The sequence below is a fragment of the Pongo pygmaeus genome, chromosome 13 (assembly GCF_028885625.2).
Source record: "Pongo pygmaeus isolate AG05252 chromosome 13, NHGRI_mPonPyg2-v2.0_pri, whole genome shotgun sequence".
NCBI classification, from domain to species: domain Eukaryota; kingdom Metazoa; phylum Chordata; class Mammalia; order Primates; family Hominidae; genus Pongo; species Pongo pygmaeus.
The window spans coordinates 16,671,121-16,683,806 of record NC_072386.2 but is presented as its reverse complement, the minus strand read 5'-3'; the positions used below and the strand labels follow the sequence as shown (position 1 = coordinate 16,683,806).

The 12,686-nt window shown below is 45.9% G+C and overlaps 1 pseudogene; it reads right to left on the bottom strand.

The window, feature by feature from the left end:
* Positions 1-7,842: 7,842 nt before the first annotated feature.
* LOC129044427 (14-3-3 protein beta/alpha-like) lies at positions 7,843-10,162 on the bottom strand (annotated as a pseudogene).
* Between the last annotated feature and the right edge of the window lie 2,524 nt (positions 10,163-12,686).

The window sequence follows — 12,686 nt, the reverse complement described above, 5'->3', positions numbered from 1 at the left end:
ACTTAGAATCTCCTGGGACCACGGTCCTGGTGTCTGTTTTGTTATAAAGTTCCCAGCCTTATGTAGCCAGGCTAGGGGCCTGCATGCAAAATAGTCACCCCATCCAGTCACCCACTGAGGCCCTTGGAAAAAATGAGATGTCAAGCAGCTGCTAACATTGATTTGGCAGCTAACACTGTGGCTGGGGGATTTAAAAGTATACGTCAGTGTGTTCGGTTCCCACACAGCCCCTACTCTGAGATGTGCAGGAAGGTGACAACAGATGGAGACATTTCATCTTTGTGTTCACAGGGCCTGACGCTTAGCAGGTGCTCTGTAAGTGTCTGCTGATGAGTGATGGTCGTCAGTGGCCCCCACCTGACCTGGCCTCCCAGCAGCCCCAGTGCTGTCAGCCACTCCCTTTTCCTGAATGTTCTCCTCCCTGTGCCTCTGAAATCGCCCCTCCCTGACTTTTGTCTCTCTGATATAGCCCCACCTCATCTACTGTCTTTTTTTTTTTTTCTTTTGAGACAGAGTTTTGCTCTTGTTGTCCAGGCTGGAGTGCAACGGCATGATCTCGGCTCACTGCAACCTCTGCCTCCTGGGTTCAAGTGAGACTCCTGCCTCAGCCTCCCGAGTAGCTGGGATTACAGGCATGCACCACCATGTCAGCTAATTTTGGTTTTTTTTTTTTTTGAGACGGAGTCTCGCTCTGTGGCCCAAGCTGGAGCGCAGTGGCGCAATCTCGGCTCACTGCAATCTCCGCCTCCCGGGTTCATGCCATTCTCCTGCCTCAGCCTCTCCGAGTAGCTGGGACTACAGGCGCCCACCACCATGCCTGGCTAATTTTTTGTATTTTTAGTAGAGAAAGGATTTCACCGTGGTCTCGATCTCCTGACCTCGTGATCCATCTGCCTCGGCCTCCCAAAGTGCTGGGATTACAAGTGTGAGCCACCACGCCCGGCCTAATTTTGTATTTTTAGTAAAGACGGGGTTTCTCCATGTTGGTCAGGCTGGTCTCAAACTCCTGACCTCAGGTGATCTGCCCACCTTGGTCTCCCAAAGTGCTAGGATTACAGGGGCGTGAGCCACCACACCCGGCCTATCATCTATCTTCTTTTAGCCTCCTCCTTCTCTACCCTACATGACATGGAGAGCTTACCAAGACTCAGGCCTGGATCCAGGCCTCATCACCCTGAACTTTCTTCACAAGGCAACCTGCTGATGTTCCCACTCTTAAATCTCAAACCTACACCTCTGAGCTCAAGACTGAGACATCTTCCTGCATGCACAGGATGTCCAGTAAAGTGACTCGTAGTCTTAAGTTGCTTGTGCATTGTTTCAATGCCAGTCTCTTCAAGGCGGAACCGCTGATCTTTCCCCATTAACCTGGTCCTCGTCTCATAGTCCTTGACTCCGCAAATGGCACCAGTCTACGCAGTGTAGAAGACAGACACCTAAGAATGCTCTGTAACACGCTCTTCCTTTTCTCTCATATTCAACCCGTCTCTAAGCTACTACCTGTCAATTTTACCTTCTAAGTGTCTCTCCAACATATCCACCTGGTGTCCATTGTCACCACAGCTACTGGCCTCTTCCAGGCTACAATCTGCAATCCTCTTGCTTGGACTCCTGCAGGAGCCTTTGAATTCTCTCTACATTCATTCTGACCCCTCCAATCCATTCTCCACACTGCAGTAGGCAGCATCTCCACTGGCACCCAGACATTCCCACCCCCTGGCATTCACTCTGTGGTACAATCTCCTCCTGAGTGTGGGCCGTATCAGGTGACTTGTTTCTATGAATAGAATATTGTAAAAGTGACCGAATGTCACATTTCAGATTAGGTTACAAAAATAATGTTTTCTCTCTCTCCTGCCTTCCCATTCTGGGGGAATCAAATTGCCATGTTGTGAGAAGCCTTAGGGAGAGGCCCATGAGACAATGAAGAAATGCCTCCAGCCAGCAGTGAGCAAAGGCCTGAGGTCTGCCAACAGCCGCTTGGTGACGTTGAATGTGAATCCTCTCCCTAGGCAATCCTTGAGATAGCTGCGGCTCCCGCTGACACTGGATGGTAACCTCGCGGGAGACCCAGAGACAGGGGACCCAGCTAAGCCATGACCAAGTTCCTAGCCCAAAGAACTGTGAGATAATAATATAAGTTGTTCTATGCCACTACCCTTTGGGGTAATTTGTTACCCAGCAATGGATAACTGATACAGCTATTATACCACACTCTTCTTTACTTCAAGATCACCCATTCTTTAAGAATAAAGACTAAAACCCTTGACACCTAAGGGCCTTTGTGACCTGGACTCTGCTGACCTCTGCACCTCACCTGGCCACTAGGCTCCCCTACTTTCAGGGTTCCAGACATCTCATCTTCTGGCAGGTCCTTGAAGAAGTTTGGCTTCCTCTGGACACAGGGCCTTTGCACAGACCCCTCTGCTTCAGATCCCTTTGACTCAGCAGAAGTGTCACTGCCTATGGGAAGCCTCCCCTGACTCCTCAGGTCTACGCTGGGCTCCACCGATGAATACCCTTATGGATGCCTGTTTCTTGACTTTGCAGGGTTGACCTGCTGCCCTCAGTTTGTAATTGTACACTCATGTCTGTGGCTGTTTTACGACAGTCTATCTCCCTCACTAGGCTGTAAATTCCAGAAGAACAAAAAACATGTAGCAAGGCTCATGTCTGTTTAGGTCACCACTGTCTCCCCAGTACCAGGCATATCAAAAGCTCTTAATCAATATCTGACTAAACAATGAGTAGGTGTGGTGTTTTCTCTTCTGCCATACAGGAAAGTTTCCCATCTCCCCTTTCCCAGTCCAGACATCCACACTTCTCTGTAGTCATTTCCAAGAACTATGGGGAGGCTGAAGGGGCTGAGGCCAGTCACACAGCTGTGTGAGCCACAGCAAAGGATATGCCTTTGATTCTAAGTGCACTGAGCACCTTCCCTGTGCTGGACACTGGGCTGGGTGGTGGGAATACCACGATGAGCAAAATGGGCTCAGCCCTGGGGCTCACAGGGTTCTAGTCTTGTTGGGGAGAAAGATGATAACCAAATTCTCACACTAATAGCCACAGCAACCCTCCAAAATGGCAACGTGCAGGAGTTCTGAAAACATGTCACAATGGAGCCACGCTAATCTAGCAGCAAGGGGTCCCCCTTTTGTAAGTGATCCCCATCTTTGAACAAAGCCAATGAACTCCACCATTCACATAGGTTTGCTCTTTATTTTTTATTTTTTAGAGACAAGGTCTTGCTCTGTCACCGAGGCTAGAGTGCAGTGGCACCATCAGGGCTCACTGTACTCTTGAACTTCTAGGCTCAAGGGATCCTCCCACCTCAGCCAACCAAGTAGCTGGGACCACAGGCACCACCATACCCTGGTAATTTTTATTTTTATTCTTATTTTGTAGAGACAGACTTGCTATGTTGCCCAGGCTAGTCTGAGCTCCTGGCCCCAAGTGATCCTCCCCACTCAGCCTCCCAAAGTGTTAGGCTTGCAGGCATGAGCTACCATACCTGGCCTGACTGTTGCAAGTCACACCTCGTCAAGACCAGCTCTTGAGATTTCCATCCCCACATTTCCCTCTCCCCTCACTTTTCATTCCACGTCATTCACAAATGCCATGAGCAATTAAACTGGCATGTTACAGGCAGGGCACATTTGCCTTGTCCTCACCGTATATTCACCTGGTAGATTTTAAAGACTCCAAAGAGAGAAAAATATGTTCAATGGGGCAAGATCCAAACAAAGTCTTCATACTTTGCAACAATACACAACAGGACACCTAGCCGTGTCCAGTGAATAATTTCCCTAAAATTCATAATCCAAAACCTCTTAATGGGAAACCTTTCCACTCAGATTTTAAAACTTGGGCAGCCAATATCGTCAAGAAATATGTTTTCTTTTAAATGAACCTAATAGTACAGTAAGTGCAGGAGAGTAAGATGGCTTTCCATCTTCTGTTTTAAATCATAAACTCCATGATGGAAAAAGTAGAAAAATATTTCTCATTTAAAAGTAAAGGGGAAAGCCAGGCGTGGTGGCTCATGCCTCTAATGCCAGCACTTTGGGAGGCCACTTGAGGTCAGGAGTTCGAGACCAGCCTGTTCACCAACATGGTGAAACCCCATCTCTGCTAAAAATACAAAAATTAGCCAGGTGTGGTGGCGCATGCTTGTAATCCCAGATCCTTGGGAGGCGGAGGCAAGAGAATTGCTTGAACCCAGGAGGCAGAGGCTGCAGTGAGCCTAGATCGTGCCACTGCACTCTAGCCTGGGCAACAGAGGAAGACTCCATTTCAAAAAATAAAATAAAATAAAAATAATAAATAAAAGTGAAGAGGATACCCCATTTGCCTTGATGCAATGCATTGATTGCATGCCTGTATCAAAATATCTCATTACCCCATAAATATATACACCTACTATGTAGGCACAAAAATTGAAACTAAATTTTTTAAATGGATGTAAGGAAGTCAAGCCTTTTACTCAACAGGTTAATTGGCTAACATCCACACGTAATAATAGAATATATAATTGAAGTGTTCTAAGTGCCACCTAAAAAGGAAAATTAAAAGTCTCTCTTAACTGATAAAATTTTTATTTCACTTTTGAGTTTTTACGTTTTTCTTGATTATTCCATGTAAGGTGAAACAATAACTGTTTAAAAGACATACACAAATCTAGTACATCAATAACCAGGCATTTTTTCTTTTTTGCTATTCTATTTTCCCAAAAACAGGTATGCTTGCTAGGCAATAGAACTATCACAGAAGCAAACATTAGGCAGAAAACTGGTAAGGAAAAACAAAGCTACCAGATACACAAGACAAGCTTGTTTGCACATTCACTACTCATTTTCAAGCTGCAGGTATTAACCGAAAGCACATTTTTTTGTTCAGCTGGAAAGGAGGGCCGGGCGCGGTGGCTCATGCCTGTAATCCCAGCACTTTGGGAGGCTGAGGAGGGCGGATCACGAGGTCAGGAGAACGAGACCATCCTGGCTAACACGGTGAAACCCCGTCTCTACTAAAAATACAAAAAATTAGCCGGGCGTTGGTGGCGGGCGCCTGTAGTCCCAGCTACTCGGGAGGCTGAGGCAAGAGAACGGCATGGCCCGGAAGGCGGAGCTTGCAGTGAGCCGAGATCGCGCCACTGCACTCCAGCCTGGGCGACAGAGCGAGACTCCGTCTCAAAAAAAAAAAAGAGGGATTTTTAATGTTGTTTTTTCCTTTTTCTTTCTTTTTTTTTTTTTTTTTTTTTGAGACGGAGTCTCGCTCTGTCGCCCAGGCTGGAGTGCAGTGGTGTGATCTCTGCTCACCGCAAGCTCCGCCTCCCGGGTTCACGCCATTCTCCTGCCTCAGCCTTCCCAGTAGCTGGGACTACAGGAGCCCGCCACTACGCTTGGCTAATTTTTTTTTTTTTTTTTTTTTTTTTTTGTATTTTTAGTAGAGACTGTTTTTTCTCTTTTGGTTTGTTTTCAGTCAGTGCATGAATTTTTCTTTTCTTGTTTCCGCGGATGGACAGATGGACCCTGCAGCCAGTTGGAATGTCAGAGGTGGAGGGGAAACCCTGGGAGACTGATGGGCCTGGATCCTCTCCAGCCTCTCCCCTGCAGTGTCCACACAACTGCCCTGAGTGGTAGCGTCTTGTTTAAGCACTTCTGAGAGCTGAGCTGGATGAGTGCACTTGGGACACCTGGTGACAGGTACTTGCAAGCACGATCAGGGTCAGCCTCAATACAGGGAGAAATCCTGGGTATTTAAAAATACTTTTTTGATTCAGATCATGGTGTGATTGCAGAGCAACACTGTGTTGAGAACTGGAGGAAGGCAGAGCTGTGGTGCGGGCAGCTCTTCTCAACTCTTTACAGCAAGATTTGCTCACCAAGGTGCTCACTCCTGTCTCTCACCCCTGCCCATATATAGCATTACAAAGTGAACAGGCCGGGTGTGGTGGCTTACGCCTGTAATCCCAGCACTTTGGGAGGCCGAGGCAGGTGGATTACGAGGTCAGGAGATTGAGCCCATCCTGGTTAACACAGTGAAACACCATCTCTACTAAAAATACAAAAAAAAAAAAAAAAAAAAAAAATTATCCAGGCGTGGTGGTGGGTGCCTGTAGTCCCAGCTACTCGGGAGGCTGAGGCAGGAGAATGGCGTAAACCTGGGAGGTGGAGCTTGCAGTGAGCCAAGATCGCGCCACTGCACTCCAGCCTGGGTGACAGAGCAAGACTCTGTCTCAAAAAAAAAAAAAAAAAAAAAAAATTGAACAAAAGGCCAGGCACGGTGACTCATGCCTGTAATCCCAGCACTTTGGGAGGCCAAGACGGGCAGATCACGAGGTCAAGAGTTCAAGACCAGTCTGACCAACATAGTGAAACCCCATCTCTACTATAAATACAAAATATTAGCTGGGCATGGTGGCACGCACCTGTAATCCCAGCTATTCAGGAGGCTGAGGCAGGAGAATGGCCTGAACCCGGGAGGCAGAGCTTGCAGTGAGCCGAGATCGCGCCACTGCACTCCAGCCTGGGTGACAGAGCAAGACTCCATCTCAAAAAAAAAAAAATAAATAAAATAAATCCCCATCTCTACTAAAGATACAAAAATTAGGTGACCTATGGTGTCACGTGCCTGTAATTCCAGCTACTCAGGAGGTTGAGGCGGAAGAATTGCTTGAACCCAGGAGGAAGAGGTTGCAGTGAGCCAAGATTGTGCCATCGCGCTCCATCCTGGGCCGCAGAGGGAGACCCTGTCTCAAAATAAATAAATAAATTAATTAATTAATAAGTAAATAAAATAAAATAAAATATAATAATAAATAAAAGCCCCAATCTAGGAAGAACTTGAAGACTGAGCACTCCTCAAGTGAAAGGCAATCTCTACAGAACATTCTTCTTTTTTTTTGGAGTCAAGGTCTTGCTATATTGCCCATGCGGGAGTGCAGCGGCTACTCACAGGTGCAACCACAGGACACTATGGCCTTAAACTCCTGGGCTCAGGTGATCCTCCTGCTTCAGCCTCCCAAGTATTTGGAACCACAGGCACACACCACCATGCCTGACTCAGAACATTATTCTTAAAGGTATTATCCAGGAATGTGGGGCAAAGGCATGTGGAGGAAGGGACATCTGTGCTATAATGAGACTGGCTAACACTCAGTGAATGCTGTGTATCTGCTGGGGTTCTGAGCACTTTGTATGCATTATCTTATTAAATTCCTCACACCAAAAAAAAAAAAAAGAAGGAGATATTAGCCAGGAAACAGAAAAGAGCATTCATAAAACAGACAGCATTTTTTTAGCTCAGTGTTAACAATGAAAAATTATTCCATTATTGAGGCACAAGTTTCAAATCAGTAACATATTCCTATTGCTGTAGGAAGGGGGATTTAGTCAGGTGTGTCATATGAGCACCAGAACTTTCCACGGCGTCACAGCCAGTTATCTGTCACAAGGTATTTCAGCTTCAGGATTTGCATTTCCTCAGAGGAAGACGCTGTGGACATTTGTGGTCATGAACTTTTGAGTGGCAATAGCCCAAACAGGTCCAGTGTCTATAAGCTCTGAACAGGCAGCATCACTGTGAATTACCATTAAACTTGAATGCCAAATGATGGTGTCTCACTCCACATCCCAGCATCACAACATAACCTCTATAACTTTCTGTACGACTTTACAATGAAATTGTATTTCAGTGACTATTTTAATATTGGATTAAACTTTCCAAAGAGTTACACAACATTCAGGTCTATTTTTCCTATCAGTAAGAATTATGCTGAATTACAAAACCCATCACCACAGTGTTCAGCTTTAAGAAAATTAAACACACAGTAATCTTGCCAATGTCAATCAAAACCAAAACTTCAGAATGCCATGGTGTTTATGCAACCAATCTGGGTTTTAGATACAAATGCCAGCTGTTTATCCTATGAACCATTCTTGCTAGGCTGAGGCTGTGAAAAATCGCAAGACAAGGTACAATTCTTTTTTTTTTTAATCTCACAAAGGGATTTATGTGGATGGTACAGGGTGACACTGAACAGATTGTGAGGCATGGCAGACACAGTTCTCTCCCTCCCCAGCATCTCCTGCATGTCCCTGGTTTCCCGATGTCCACAGAGTGAGATTGTCCCGAAGTCACTGCATGGCGGGAGTGCTGTCTTTATAAGACTCTTCATTCAGTGTATCCAACTCAGCAATTGCTTCATCAAATGCCATGTTTGCCAGGCTGCGGGCCTTTTCAGGAGAGTTTAGAATCCCTTAGCAAAAGACTGAGAAATTAAGTGCCAGGCCCAGTCGAATTGTGTGTGTAGGCTGCATATCTTTCTAACTAATTTCAGATGTTTCCTGGTAAGCCCGCTGGGAGTTCAACAGTGTGGTTTGTTTATTGTCTCCAGACGCCACCCCAGAAAGATACCTGAAACGATCTCCTTTCATTTTCAAGCAGAACGCCTTGCTTTCAGGTTGTGTAGCATGGGGAATAAGAGACTTGTCCAACAGCTCCGGAACCTCATTGCAGATGTCCAGCAGCTCTGCCTCTGTCTTCCACGGTACTCTTCGCCCATCTGCTGCTTCTCATTCCTCCTGTTCTCCGCTCGGTGCTGGAGATGAGAATCCAAGAAGAACGGCGGGCCTCACCGTGTTCTTGTAGGCGGCAGAGGGCAGATTGCTGTCTTCAGCTGGGGGTGCATGCCCCTGTGGCATGGCTGCCTTCCCAGCTGCAGCCACTTCATCACCATGCTCAGCCTGCTCAGCGGGCCTGGCTTTCTGTATGTACCAGCACACTTTTATCCATTGTCACTTCCAAGCAAAGCTCTGAGCTTGGTGACCACTACCTTCCCAAGCTGACTCCTTAGGCCACTGCAGTGACTGTGGCAGTGGCAGCTACCCCAGCTCCAAAATCAGCGGCGGCTGCTCCACTTCCCCAAAACAGCCTCTCTTTGATGAGCTACTATCATGTCTTGCCTGGAGCACAGCACATCTGAAAAACTAAATAAAAATGAGCAGAAACAAAGGAGCCCCAAGTTGCCAACTCTCTGGAAAATTCTGAAGACTGCCAGCAGGTGTAATTTCCAGGTGTGAGAAAAAAATAGAAGTGTCTGGAAAATGAAGGGATGTGGCAACGAGGATGGCGAACTCAAAGGGAACCAGGCGTGCCAGGGTGGCTGGTAGCCACCGCAGGGCAAAGGTGTGGGTGGTTCCTGTGTTCCTCTGAGTCCCTGTCTCACCAACAGGCCACACAGGATGGTCTGCCTCTAAATTTTAATCTCGAGGTGACAAGAGTGGCATTCGGACATCAGAGCACTGATGGCGGGCCATTTCCTACAAGCCCCACTCACCCCTGCATCTAATAAGCCCCACGGCTCTGGGCTGATGGTCATTCCTAAGTGATCCCAGCTCACTACAGGGAAGGGGTCCACACTCCATCTGTCCTAGAATAGCTGCCACCTCTTGGGCAGCCCAGGCTAGGAACACCCCATCAGAGTGCGCATGTCTGACCATATCATAGTTTGTCATGGTAGGAATAATTGAACTAGCTTTCCTTGGGCCTTTTTTGGATTTTCAGAAAGATTAGGGCATTCCATGTTTTTATTTCCTCCTTTCCCATTTCTCAAATGTGAAATTCAATTCTCTACCCCATGCAATGTGAATTGTACAATGCAAGCCAACAGCCCCATCTAGTGTACTCCTCTCCAACTTCCGCAAAATGACTCTGTGGCCAGTCCTCCCAGACAAGGAGAGGTGCCAGATATGTGCTTTTATCCCCCTGTCAATCAGACATAAGAAACATGAGGAGAGACGGGAAGATGGCTTGAGCCAGAGAGGTCGAGGCTGCAGTGAGCCATGATTATGCCACTACACTCCAGCCTGGATGACAGAGTGAGACCTAGTCTGGAAAAAAAAAAAAAAAGAAGAAAAGAAGCATGAGGACCTAATTCATTTTTCAGTGTTAGAATAAATTGCATTTATTTTCTGATAAGATTGCACATAACCCTTGAGCTATACCCCATGTACCCTTTGTTTCCACGGCTAGCACAAGTGGTGGTGGACCATACCTGTTCTGTCCCGAGGCACATCAGGCGTTCCTCGGAGCCCCCGGTTCTAGGAGGGGGGTCACCGGGGTCATCATGAGGTCTGCGCTCTGAGAGAGAGAAATCCCCCATGGGGGATATCATGATTGACCCCAAATCACCATCGTGCTCAGCTCAGAATGCATTTGAGAGTTCAAGGAGGCATTTTGGGCTAAAGTGAAAGATCCATACTAGAGCCAGATCAAGTCAAAGACGGATTTTTGTGTCAAGATCCAAGCATGCCTCACCAGGCCTGATGATAGTGCTCTGAAGTTATGTTCACTTTCTTATCTCCGTGTGCTGGTTTTACTTCTCTTCATCTCTTGGCCAGCTGAACTTCTGTGTTTCCTGAACCACAAGGGAGACCTGGCTTTCCACAGCTCCCGGGTTCCCCAGGGCTCTGTTCTAGGAAGTGAACCCAGGGGCAGGAGCAGGGGTGACAGCGGCAAACAGCACAAAGTTAGGTACCCAGTGCAGTGCAGAACTCAGCAGAGTGCTAGCCCAGCATGTTTTCTCTCTCCTTTCATCCCTTAGAGACTCCCACTCCTGGGAACATCACTCACCAGGGCCTGTCAAGGGGTGGGGAAAAGGGGAGGGAGAGCATTAGCACAAATACCTAATGGATGTGGGGCTTAAAACCTAGATGACACGTTGATAGGTGCAGCAAACCACCATGGCAGATGTATACCTGTGTACATAACAAACCTGCATGTTCAGCACATGTATCCCAGAACTTAAAGTAAAATTTAAAAATAAAAAAATAAATAAAGACCCGCTTGTGCCATAAATGGTTCCTGCAGTCTGCAGGTGTGTAAAGTCAGTGTTTCCTCAGTCCTCTCAGCTTCCCTTTCCTCAGTACCAGCTTCGTTTATTCCTAAAGCCTCTGGGACTTCCCCATCAGAGGGGAAGGTGACCACTCTGATACCAGATCCAATGCCTCCAAGCTCTTGAACACCCGCAGAAAGGAAAGATGGCCAGAAGGCAGGTGGAAAGCAGGCTTCTTTGGATGCCCTTCATTTTTACCGAAAGCTTATTTTTAAATAATCTTTTGCATTAATCTGAAAGCACAGACTTATAAAGCATCAGGAGAATCATAGGATTTTTCTTACTTTGAAAACTGAAAAATAGCAATATGCAAAATTGGCCAATCAGAGGAGGCTTAAAGAAACAAAATACATCCTGGTTACAGACAAAAAGAATTCCCGAAGATTCTCACTTTCTGATCTGAGGGGAAGGAAAATGAGCCCCTACAGGTGAGAAAGAGGGGGATGAATTCTCTCCTATATTTCTGCTTTCCTTTCTTTATAACCTAAGCAATACTGTGGTGGTGATTCAGTGGTTGCAACTGGGCAAAGACCAACAGCTACCAACAAGAAGCACCTACAACTCTGAAGGAAGAAACCCTTCTCTCTTACCTGAGAATCTATGGTTCCAGGAGTTCAGAGTGAATCTTCACTGCTCTTTTTCTCTGTGTTTGTACCACATGGCTCTGAACCACAATAGCACTACAGCTCACTGGGGGAATTTGCATATTGAATCTGATCTAGCTGATTGCCACTGAAAACAACAGTGAAAGACATTGTCCTGACGTTTTCAACAAAACCCAGAGTCTCATAAGATAATATCCAAAATATCCAGGATATAATCCAAAATGGTTCAGCATGTAAAGAACAAGGAAAATCTCAACCTGCAAGTGAAAAGACAGTTACATTTCAGAACTAAAAATAAAAACACTGAAATTAAAAATTCACAAGATGATCTCAACAGCAGAATAGAAATGACAAAGGAAAAAGTCCGTGAACTTAAAGATAGATCAATAAAAAGTATTCAATATAAGCAACAGAGAGGAAAAACGTTTGAAGAAAAATGAGCATAGCCTTAAGGATCTGTGTAACAATACAATGACACATTTGTGCCACTGGAGTTCTATAGAGAGAAGCATAAGAACAGAGTAAAAAATATATGAAGCCATGCATCTCTTAATGACAGTAATACGTTCCGAGATGTGTCGTTAGGCAATTTCCTCATTGTGTGAACCACAGAGTGCACTTCCGCAACCCTAGATGATAAAGCCTACTACACACCTACGCTATATGGTATATCCTGTAGCTCCTAGGCCATACGCCTGCATAGCATGTTACTATACGGAATACTGCTGGCAATTGTATTACAATGGTAAGTGTTTGTTTATTCAAACATATCTAAACAGAGAAAAGGTGTCGTAAAAATATGGTAGAAAAGACAAAAAATGGTACACCTATATAGGACACTTACCATGAATGGAGCTTGCAGGACTGGAAGTTGCTCTGGGTGGGTCAGTGTGTGAGTGGTGAGTAAACATGAAGGCCTAGGACATTAATGTACACTACTGCTGACTTTATAAACACAGTACACTCAGACTACACTGAATGTATTTTAATTATTTTCTTTAGGCTGGGTAAAAATTTGACAAAACCATTAATAGAGGTCCCCAAGTATTGGGAAAGTGTTTCAGGAAGTGCAAGCATACAACAGTTGAAATACATGGCAGTATGGACAGAAAGACTGGTTAGGTGCCTAAGATTTTTATGATGAAGTGTAGGAAGTTGCAAGGTATGACCAGTGATTTCATATATTG